This window comes from Mus caroli, chromosome 12 (genome assembly GCF_900094665.2).
Source record: "Mus caroli chromosome 12, CAROLI_EIJ_v1.1, whole genome shotgun sequence".
NCBI lineage: Eukaryota > Metazoa > Chordata > Mammalia > Rodentia > Muridae > Mus > Mus caroli.
In genome coordinates, this window is record NC_034581.1 from 23511377 (window position 1) to 23524069 (window position 12693).

Here is a 12693-nt window from a genome sequence, read left to right on the forward strand (position 1 = left end):
GTGCTAGAAATTGAACTGGAATTCTCTGCAAAACAGCTTTCTTAACCTCTGAGATATTTCTCCAAATGTAATTCAAGTGTGTGTGTGTGTGTGTGTGTGTGTGTGTGTGTGTGTGTATTATCTCTCTCTCTCTCTCTCTCTCTCTCTCTCTCTCTCTCTCTCTCTCTCTCTCTGACAATATTGAAAGTTGTTGTCTGTCTTTTCATTTTATTTTATTGCTGTAAGTATGACCTAGACTTTTTCAGTTTTAAAATGTATCATTTGGGACTTAACATTACAACTGGAGAGTATATCAGAAACATGTGAAACAGAAGAGCTGTACATTGAAAGCAACATTTTATATACATTTATATGTCAACCTCATTAATAAAATAATTAACATTTTATTGTGTTGGAAGGGCATTTAACCGTATATTTCTCTGGAGTTGGTTAACAGTGGCTCATGTCAACCAGGTGCAAATTGGTTGATCATATATAGCTTGGGGAAGGATAGTAAGAGGAAACCATAGTGAAGTGAATGTTACTCTCTTGCTTCTGACATACAATGTTGTTTGAATGAAAAATGTCCTTCACAGGCTCATGTATTTGAACACGTGGTCCTCCATCAATAGATCTACTGGAACTTTAAGAGGTCATCTTGCTTATTTCTATCACTGTTGTAAAGACCATGACCAAAAGCAACTTGAGGAAGAAAGAGTTTGTTTCCATTTACAGTTAAAATTTATCTTGAAGGAAAGTCAAAGCAGGAGCTCCAGACAGGAACCTGGAAAACAGGACCTGAAATAGAGACAATGGAGGAATTCTGCTTATTGGCTTGTTCCCCTTGACTTGCTCAACCTGCTTTCTTTTCTTTTTCTTTTTTTAATTAGATATTTTCTTTATATACATTTCAAATGCTATCCCGAAAGTTCCCTATCCCCTCCCTTTACCCTGCTCCCCTACCCACCCACTCCTGTTTCTTGGCCCTGGCATTCCCCTGTACTGGGGCATATAAAGTTTGCAATACCAAGGGGCCTCTCTTCCAAGTGATGCTACATATGCAGCTGGAGACACGAGCTCTGGGGGTACTGGTTAGCTCATATTGTTGTTCCACCTATAGGGTTGCAGACCCCTTCAGCTCCTTGGGTGCTTTCTCTAGCTCCTCCATTGGGGGCCCTGTGTTCCATCTTATAGATGACTGTGAGCATCCACTTCTGTATTTGCCAGGCACTGGCATAGAACACCCAAAACATTTTGCAAAACACAAGAAAATCAAGAAGAGGGAAGACCAATGGGTGGATACTTCATTCCTCCTTAGAATAGGGAACAAAATGCCCATGAAAGGAGTTACAGAGACAAAGTTTGGAGCTAAGATGAAAGGATGGACCATCTAGAGACTACCCCACCCAGGGATCCATCCCATAATGAGCCACCAAACCCAGACACTATTGCATATACCAGAAAGATTTTGCTGAAGGGACCCTGTTATAGCTGTCTTGTATGAGGCCAACCTGCTTTCTTATGTAATCCACGATAAGCCAGGACCACCTGCCACAGGGACAGCAAATCCACAATGGGCTGGACCCTTCTACATCAATCTTCAATCAAGAAAATGTCCAGCAGGCTTACTCACAGGTGATGTTATGCACACTTTTCCTCCTTTAAGAATTACTCTTCTCAGATGACCTTAGCTTGTGTCAAGTTGATTTAAAAGAGAGAAAGAGATGGAATCCTGCTGGAGGAAGTATGTCACTGGAGAAGGGCTATGAGATTTTATAGTACAGCCTCACTTGCTGTTCTTTCTCTGATTCTTGTGTGTGGATGAAAATGTGATCACCTCACTTCCTGTTCTCTCTACCATGTTTTTCCTGCCTCTTGGTATGACTTCCCTGCTGGGATACATCCTATCCTTCTGGATCTATAATCGAAAACAAACACATTTCCCCTAAATTGTTTTTTATTAAGGTATTCTCTTACAGTAACTGGAAGTTTACCAATAAAGATATCAAGTAGATGTCCCTCTTTGGCCAAGACTTTGGTTAATAATTCCTATTATTGACACCTGGATTATGCTCATGTCTCACTGTGCAAGAGGAGGTGGGTAAAGGAGCAGGAATCTAATGTTGGTTGATTCACATACAGAGACAATTTCCAGTAGAGAGCTTGCTCACCGGTGGTCAGCTGTGTTTGTTGCTGGTGTAATTGTAGTCACACACCTTAAATATGATATGCATTTATTATCTACAATTTCAGCAATAGGGTTTTTTGAACTATGAGTTTTGCATGAGACAAATTAAATACAGTCTTCAAAAAATGTGTGTAATTAGGTAGCTGCATGGCAGCTGCCACAACCCAGGGAAGCTAACAAAATCCTGAAAATGTACACACTCACAGTACTTCAAATACCTACCCCAAACTGGCTCTTTGTTAAAGAAAAATTAAATTGTAATATTAATATATTAGGATTTTTCATTCAAATAATTGTATTTTTGACAGTGTTCAATTCCTACACCCCCCCAATTCTAATTTGTTAGTAGAAGACATGTAGCTATACTAAATTACTCTTTTCTATATTAAAACCTCTATTTCAAGAATTTTGATATTATCCATCTTTTTTGAGTCACAGATCAGTTACAACTTTCCCATGCTGATGATCATGTTATAGATTCCCAGTGTGCCTGTCCACTTTTATTTTTTTTCTCCATCTCCTGAATATGTTGCATCATGTCTTTGCAGTAGACACAGAGTCAATGTATATTGCTAGGAAAACATTGGATAAATCTTTTCTTATCCACTATGGAGACAGAAAAGCTCCCATTAAAAGGGTGGTTGTCAGCATTGACACAAAGCCACCCACAAAGTAATACCCTGCACTGAAACCATGAGATTTCCAGGGAAGCTTCCTAGCAGTGCACAGGACTGGGCTTCTGGTTCATGAACCTTCTCTTCCTTCTCTTTCCCTCCTTCCTGGATGTAATTAGACAAAGTCTTAGCCTCCCGTGTTTCCAATAGCATACAAATAAAGTTGAGAGAATGCAATGTGTACTCAAGTTCTTGCTGAAGCAAATGCTTCTCTCTTAAAACAACACATAAGGTCAATGGAAGGCAGGAAGACGAAACATATTTTACATAATGATATCAATTTTCTCGTATTGTAACCAGTTCGGATAAAAGCATTATTAGTTATAAGCAGATCAAAGTGATTTTAAGTGGAGATCTGGAGTCAGGGGGAGAAGTAGGGACTAAGAGGTATGAGCCAGGAGATGGGGAGGACACTGGCGGCCAAGAGAAGCTTCAGGAAAAAAGTGAATCCAAGATACCCTGAGAGGCTCTATTTGATTCTACTAGATCCTGTAGGGTTCTACTGATGTGCAGTTCACACAGGACTCTGTCCAGTTGACTCTGTCCAGTTGGTGTTGGGTTCTTTAGAAATAAACTTGTTCTGAATCTTCTGAGCTCCCCTTGCAGAGCCAGCTTCAGTGTTGAACACTGGGGGTGGGACATGTTGCAGGAAGAGAAAATACAAAGTAAACCCCACTCTCGGGAAGTCTCTTTGGTTTATGAATATGTTCATCTCATAAACAGGGTATTCCATAATGTGCCACTCTTAAGCAAGCTTCCATCCACACCCTTTTTTCTTAAGACATAGCAGAAAGTATTTGAAGGACTATGGCTTTGTGCTCAGTGTTCACTGAAGAGCCCCACTTGCTGTTGATCCAGGAAGATGGGAAAGTATATCCCTCTTTAAAGAACTCAGTAAAACTCTAAAGATTATAAAGAAGGGGGTCAGAGAGCAAATGAACATACACAGAGGTTTGTCATCTCCAACTTCAACCTACAAGTGACCCTTAGTCTTGAATGGGTCATAAGTTCTACCATGACTACCCTTGTTACCCTTGTTGATTGTCTTCATTTTAGATATCTGCAGTAATTACAGGCTGAGATTCTCCATTTGTTCTTTCTTTACTCAGAGAATGTAAATCTGCAAGACGCAAATAAAACAAAAGCATTAGGCCATTACTGCTCTTGCCCTAGTCAGCTCCAGTAATAACATCAAGAGCCCACAACCCCAGACCATGTGTGCGTGGGAAACTTCTTCTTTCTTTACAGTCTTGCAATGCCCCTTGCAAATCTCTCGGCAGACAGGACTTGTGTATTGTTTATATGATTGGAGCTGTGTTTCCACATCCAGAAAAAAGACAACTCTACCAGCAAGGCCTTAGCTGATAGATGAACTGTCATAGACAAGAGAGAGCCCTGTGAAACCCTGAGGCATTCCATACGAATAATTACTGGGCTCTCTCTTTCTACGCCAATCACTTTGGCATAAGTATGTAAGGTTAGAACAAGAAGAACATATCTGCATATTTCTACAATGTTGAAAATTATTGAATGGCAATAGATTTGCATTGTATAGAGATGTCATTGTCATCAATTCACTAGACAGTTTCACTTTCCATGATAGCTGTGGCCAAGGCAAACATGTTTTCCCCTTTCAATCTTAATCACTAATATTAACTTTCAGATCAAACAATATGCATCACACAATAAATTTACATATAAGTACATCATGTGTTTATATATTTACAATATATGTAGTATAATGCTATACATTACCATATATAATATAAAATATATAATATATATTATATTTTATAGTATATAGCATGTTATAAAATGTATTGTGTATAATATATTATATTATTGTGTATCATATATTGTATATTATATTGTAAATATAATATCCTATATAGTACATGATATATACTACATAGTATATATATCCATTACATACCCACATAACCATATATATATATATACACTATATTTACAATATATATACAGTGTTTTTATTATACACTATATAAATACTGTATTCATATAGTATATATACTATAGCATACATAAATTGTATATATATATATACATAAATGCTGTATACATATAGTATACATACTATAGCATACATAAAGTATATATATAGTATATATATACCATATGTATAGTGTGATATATAGTATAATATCTAGTATATATTATATAGTATCATAAAATATACATATTATATTGTGTTTAATAATAATATAGTATATAATAATGTATAGTATATGTATAATATATGTATGCTATATATTATATGTAATATGCTATATATTATTGAACAGCACATAGAGTTAAGGGACAAGATACAAAATTGCAATCACAGTGTTGAGAGTCCTTCTTTTTCTGGGTTCCAAATAAGTGAGTCATACCTCTCCTGAGTCTGGTGTGCCCAATACATTCTTGCACTTGGTCTAATTGGAATGGGTTTAAAACACTCATGTGCCTCTACAGTCCCAATTCACCCCCAATACATTTATTGGGAAACTCTCTTCTACTCCCAGGAATAAGCCATGTATCAGTCTAAACTATATGGGTAGCATGATGTGTGCAGCAGTCACAAAGTCATCCTCCATCCTAAATGTTCAGACAAAACTCTCATAAAATGAAGTTTTGGGGGACAAAGCACTGGATTGCAAAACCACTGAGGTTAATGGCATAGAGTCTTAGAGCAGGGTACAGCTTGACCACAACATTGACTTTGAGCTAGACTGTCCTCTGCAGTCACCTCACTCACTTGTTTCTGTCCTGTTCTGCATCTCCTCCAGTGGTCAGCTTGCTGTCTCATAAGCACAGTGCATTTTTCAGTTTTAATTAGAAACCAGGAACCTCACTTGTTTTAGGAAACAGACTTGAACTTTTCAAACCTGATTTCAAGTGAATCAGGTGAGAACTCTGAACAAAGATATGATTTTTACTTTGACCAATAGAATCAAGTTGTCTGTGGGTGGGGCCTTTAATATTAACACTTTCAAAAGCTCCTATGAGAATTAGTTCAAGTAAGTAAACATGAGTCATCCATCTTAAAATTTAAAGAAAGCTTGAGAGATGAAGAACACTGAAATTTCTGAAAGGCTAATGGAAATACACTTCCTGGGGACTTCCAAAGTCTGAATTTCTTTGAATGTCAATATGCATTTGTTTCCCAGGAAAAGGGGATGAACACTTGAATTTAGCATCGCAACAGGAAGGCCCCGTTGACCTGTCAATACAGTATGTATAAAGTAAATATTTATGAATGGGTTTAAGAACATGGAATGTGGAGAATATGAGAGAACCTGGGCAGGAAATACCTCCTGAAGCATTGGTCCATCCCTATGTAACACAGGAAGGTCCCACAGTGGATTTTATGAGTCATTTACTCTCTGGTATTCAGTTTTCCACAAGGCATCGATTTGCAAAAAAGTAACTACATCTGAAATCTTCCTTGAGAGAAAAGTAAAGCCAGGCAGACTGCTCATTGGTTCTGTTTGTGTGTTTGTTTGTTTGTTTGTTTTCAGTGACAAATACATGACCAGTGGATTCTAGCTCTCTACAGACATGGTGCCTTCAAGCTTACCTCTCCCCACATTTACTTTCAGCTCCTTCTTAAGCTCTGTCTGTGCATGGGCACATTCAAGTCTCCTCAGGATTCTGTCAGCCACTTCAGTGAGTGGAAAAGCAGGTTGGGGGCACCTAACTCTACCTATAGCTATCTCACATAAAAGATGGATAAACTTATGTGACCACATTACAGGAGGCTTGAATACTGGACACTGAGAGAAAACGTAAACATCATCAGATTCTTCTTGAGAAAAGCATGGAGAAGAAGGTTTAGTATTTGATGTATAGCAGCACTATATAGCTCTTCATACTCTCTCTGACTCTCTCTCTGTCTCTCTCTCTATATGTCACACACACACACACACACATGCACTCACACACATGCACATAGACATTCATACATAGAATGCACACACAACAGCATTCATACATAAATCTTGTATACACACACTAACAAAACAACATTCATGCATAAACTGTGTATATGCAAGTGCACAGATACATACAAACTAATAACCCTTATGAGCCAACAATAATGCCTGAGTCATGTGCACTATTTTCGGATGGAAATCTAAAATTCCTCTTGCCTTACAACTTGCTTGACAGTGTAAGCAAGTGGATTCATTTTAAGCACACAGTTTGACCATTGCAGTCCTGGAGTTGGGAAGAGGTGTTAGTCTTACTCTATCACCCTGTGGAATGCTTACCTTTTATTTGTATGATATGCCCTTTAACACACACATGAATCTGTGCTTCACTGCTGGGTACTAGCATTCTGCTGTGTTTATCTGTTAAACATGCTTTGGTGGTTTGAATAAGAATGGCTCCCATGGTGCCATATATTTGAATGTTTAATCATGAAGAAGTGAAACTGTTTGAAAGAATTAGAAGGATAGAAGATTTCAAAAGCCCATGCCAAGCCCAGTCTCTCTCTGCCTCTCTTCCTCTCTGTCTCTTTCTCATTCTCTCTTTTTCTCTGATTCTCCCTCTTTCTGATGCCCACAGATCAGAATATGGAACTTCCAGCCACTTCTTCATGTACTTATTCTGCCTTCATGCCCCCATGATCACTGCCATGATAATAATGGACTGAGCCTCTGAAACTCTAAGCAAGCCAATTAAATGCTTTCCTTTATAATAATTGCCTTGGTCATGGTGTCTCTTCACAACAACAGAACTCTACTATATTGAAATAAAAATCATTTTGATTACTTTGCTCCACAGTCTTTGAATAGCCTTCGTACAGACTGTAACCAATTGCTTCCTTCCCAAAATATTTGGTCCACAGCCTTTGGGCAAAGCAAAATTACTACAGCTAATCCTCATTAAAATCAAGACAGAAATGTCCAGTTCCCAAAAAGTTAACTGACCTGTGGGATAAAAAGTCTGCACAAATGGCACTGACTTCAGGAAATAGGTAAGCAAGGAGCCTCCTGTTAGAGGACTGAGCTAGCAGGAAAGAAGCAAGGATCAAATCAGAAAGCTTCCAGAGGCTGTCCCCTGGGGTCAGCTGGAGAGATATGGCCAAGTACAGAAAGAGTGACAGAATAAAAACAAATGCCATAGGCAGCAGGAGGACTTGTGTCTTCATCTGTTCAGTTTGCATTAGAGTGGGACTCATTTTCTGACTCAGTTCTCTAAACCTTAGAACTCTGCACTGTAGTGGTTCATAGAATACTTGAATACCATGGAAGACCATCAGATGGATGATCTTGAGTAAAGTGTTTAATTTCTCTGTCTTACCTTTCTGTCTGTGATTTGGAGATGCTGAGGCTAGCACCCCTGGGTCCTGGAAACTTGATATGAGAGATTAAGAAAGACAGACACCAAGGGGCCTCTCTTCCCAATGATGGCAGACTAGGCCATCTTCTGCTACATATGCAGCTAGAGACATGAGCTCTGGGGGTACTGGATAGTTTATATTGTTGTTCCACCAGGGGAACGCCAGGGCCCAGAAGTGGGAGTGGGTGGGTAGGGGAGCAGTGCAGGAGAAGTGTATAGGGGGACTTTTGGGATAGCTCTTGAAATGTAAATGAAGAAAATATCTAATAAAAATTGAAATGTAAAAAAATAATAATAAAATAAAATAAAAATAAAGAAAGACAGACACAAGCTAATCCCTTGGGAATGTCAGTCATCCAGTCTAGAGATCCTGAATGTTCCAGGTCAAAGAGAGACCCTTTCTCACAAAACAAGGAGCCTGGCTCCTGAAGAACCAGCCAGAAGTTGAATTTTGTCTTCACACACATCTATATGCATGTACACACAGGAACACACTCACATGAACACAGAGAGAGAGAGAGAGAGAGAGAGAGAGAGAGAGAGAGAGAAAGAGAGAGAGAGAGAAAGAGAGAGAAAGAGAGAGAGAGGAGAAAATAGTTTGCAAGGATTATCAGGATTTGTGAGACAGAGAGTTAGAGTGGAAACCCTCAGGGAATGCATGAAGAATGACAGTTTAAAGCTCTAAGGGTACTGCTGGGTGCAGTTGGTTCAGACTGCCCATATGCTGGGGACTTGTTCAGACTTGAGGCCAGAGACTGACAAAGACCTGAATGCCAAAGCATTTTGTTCCAATGAAAAACAGAGGGAGGAAAGAGACTAGGAGAAAGAGAGAGACAGAGACAGAAAGACAGAGATAGAGACGGAAACAGAGACAGAGAGAACTGCAGATATTTTAGAACTCCAAAATTTCCAGTAAATTGCCAGGATAATTTTTAGCTTAAAAATATCAAATAGAAGCTCAGGCACCAAAACTACTTGGATACTTGGAATTAAGTTTCTCTTCAGCATAAATAATGTAGTGCAAGCCATGGCTTTGTTCTTTCTCTCTGTCACAAAGGATGCTTATGGATTAATATGGTCTGAAAAACAAGCATTTGGAATTAAATGTAAAGTGAGTGACAAATTAGAAAAACAGTGATCTCCCAACTGTGTCACACCTTCATAGATTTCAAAACACTTGAAATTCCACACTATTAGAAATAGTGCTTAAAAGCAAATTAGAAACCATGAATCAATTTGCAGTAAATATAATGCACTATTGGTCTTCATCAGTGTTTAATTTCTTTCTCCATGATGATGCTTGATATTCAAAATCCAAACCTGCTCATCTCACATTCACCCTACTCATTCTGTCCACTGCCCTGTGATGCCTGCATTCACTCTTAGATTCCACACCTCTGTGACAACCTGATTGGCTCAGAACAGTAGCTGGCATGTTAATTTTGGCACAGTTCTGACAGGCAAGAGGACAAGATGAAGGTTTTTATAGACTCTTTCTGAGGCTGTAAAGAGTCTACCAAGTACTCTCACCAGCTGCTGGCCATCTTTGCATTTCTTAGTCTGTAGAAAGATTATTCCCATCTTTCCCTTCATCTCTACATGGTACTCACCCTCTGAAGCTCTGTTTCTGGTTCCAAACTCTCTCTTTTCATAAATATACAACATCAGGTAGGGTTTCTCCAAAAGAACTTGTCTTAATTAACTGCATCTATAACAAATTTATTTCCTAATGACTTAGGAATTTTTAGGGGATGTAATTTGATCTCTAAATTTTAACGAGAAATAACTGTCATTATTTCATGGGTTCTGACAATAGTTAATTTTAGACAAATCAAGGCATGTGTAGGCCAATTACATACATCAAAACTATTTTAAAGTGAGGGTGACATATTGAGTTAGGAATTTATAATGCCTGAGCAGGGTGTATGGTTGTTTGTGGGAAATGGGGAATGGGTAGATATGTGTTCAACTGCATCACAGTAGTAGCCAGACAGTCCCCCACCCCTTTAAGGTAATGAATATTATACAGACCTTCATGTGATCTGCATTCTTTTTCAGCTCTCCCAGAATACCAGCCAGACTTTGGTGAACGATGAGCGATGAGAAGATGCAAAGTATGGTAGGAGACACAGGTTGCAAATTGCAGAGAAAGCCATGATGAGGAATAGCAAGTATCATCCACTAGAGAAGCCGGAGAGAGTCAAAGACTCTCAGGCACACAAACCAGAACACCAGAAAGTGAAACAAGGATAATGGTCTTTAAGGAAAAAGGCTCACAGCAAATGTAGGTGGGAATGTAGAATGCTGAGTTCATAGACTGAGCAGAACAGACGCCCTGGATCCTGAACCAGACTACATCCCAGGTTGGAGACAACAGAGTCCAGGGAGGAATAACTTGGCTCACATCTGACTGAATTAACAATTAAACCATGAGAAATGAGAGTGAAGGAGAAAACTCAAAGAACCACTGAAAGATGAGAATTCCCAGAAACCACACAGCTGAAGCATTGGGATAATGCAATGGCATCAAATGAACCTTGACTTACCAGGAAATGAAGGGGCCCTAGATCCTGACCTTGCAGTGGGTCCACAGCACATCTGACATGGTAAGGAAGCAGCTAGGGAAGGAACCACTTGAATCTCCTCTCCATCTTTGGGTTTTAGCTGGGGACTCCAAGAAATCCCTTCCCTTCTTGCTGTCAAAGACCAGGTCTCCATGAGATTATTAATGGCAAAAGCATAACCTCTATAAAGTCAGGTGCTGGGGAAGACCGAGAGAGAGAGAGAGAGAGAGAGAGATAGAAAGAGAGAGAGAGAGAGAGAGAGAGAGAGAGAGGTTTCTCCTTATTCCATTTTACTCTGCAACTGTGAACCTAATATGAAGAATTACAGCCTTTATAAGATGTTATGTACTTATGAAATAGAAGCCAATTTATGTAAAACCGACAAAGCAATGTTTTGTTTTGTTTTGCTTTGTGTTATGGCTCAATAGCTGAGGTTTGTAGTAAGGTACAATGAATGGATATAATTAGATTTGTAATATTTCTGCCTTGTGTATAGACCTGTGTATTTATCAGATGGATGGATGGATAGATGACAAATGGATGTAAAATTTTAAATAGTACTCTTTCAGTGCAGTGGATGTATGGAACTCTGGGTTTTGGGCTTTCACTGTCACCAGAGATGCTAAAGCTTGCATGACACATCTATCAGGGTAAAGGCAAGGATAAAGTGCACAGGTGTGGAAAATGTACTTCTACAATTTGAACTAGATTAACCATAATTTTCCTAATCCCTTTTTCTCACAATTTGTGTGTGCTTCATTAAGAATTCAATATCCATCTGTTTGGAAATCTCCATATAAACACAACCACTCATTTGTGTGTCGCTTCCAAAGGCTCGTGAGCTTTCTCATGGGCTTTTATTCTGTCAGGATAGTTCAAGACTTCTGTCCCTGGAGCATTGTCTCCCATGATTGCTAATGTTTTCTGATATTTAAATAACCAAGAAAGATGGTCTGAACATCAGTGGTCAGTGCTCCAGAGACATGAGGGGTTTGTTATATTTGAAGTAGATTTGCATACCCAATGAAAATTAATCTTTTCAAAGAAAAATAGCTCCATGTACAAGCTCTGTTCAAATAAACATCAGAAATGTTAACCTGGCCTGGTAAATGGCAGCCACAACCAGTCTCTTAGAAGTATATTCTATGGAGTTGAAGGTTTTGTTGAGGGTGGTGGGGTTTGAAATGGTGATCCCCCTAAAAACAAAGGAAAAGATTGGGTCTTTCTCCAGATCTATGTGGTATTTCAAGCAAATCAAAAATTCTTCTTATAACTCTTCTTATGGTTGTGACTAGATACCTGAAGCAAGCACACTGAGCCACATTCCGCCATGGCTGAGAAGGCATGGCTGCAGTGGAGGAGTCATGAAGACAGGAACATGAGGCAGTTGGCCACAACTGGAGCAGTCTCGTTACAATGACAGTCAGAAAGCAGAAAGAATGAGGTGAATACTCAAGTTCCACTTAGTTTAGCTTTTCTCCAGCTGTGTAATTAGGACACCAGCATGTGGAGCAGTGCCTTTTACACCTATGATGTATCTTCTCACCTCAGTTAAGAAAACCAGTCTAGAAAACCCCTAAGAGAAGAGGTGACTTTCCCTCATGGTGACTGTAGAGCCTGTGAATTTTAAAAATCTGTATAAATCATTTTTCTCTATAATCACACTTTTTGTTGTCGCTACAAATAAGGAGCCCATTTAAAGAGACGAATGAAAAGGTTGGCTTGTAATTGGAGAAGGTTCAGCCCCATGGATTGAAGGTCGGTGGTGAGAAAATGCATCATGATACTAAGATGTGAGGAATCAGAGCTATTGGCTCATAGCAACCAGAAAGGACAAAGACTAAAAAAATCTTCTTCAATGACAAGCTCACTCTAACCACTCTAACCAGCCCTACCTCCTATTCTCCAACTGATGAAGTCAGCACTCCCATGATCCGACTACCTC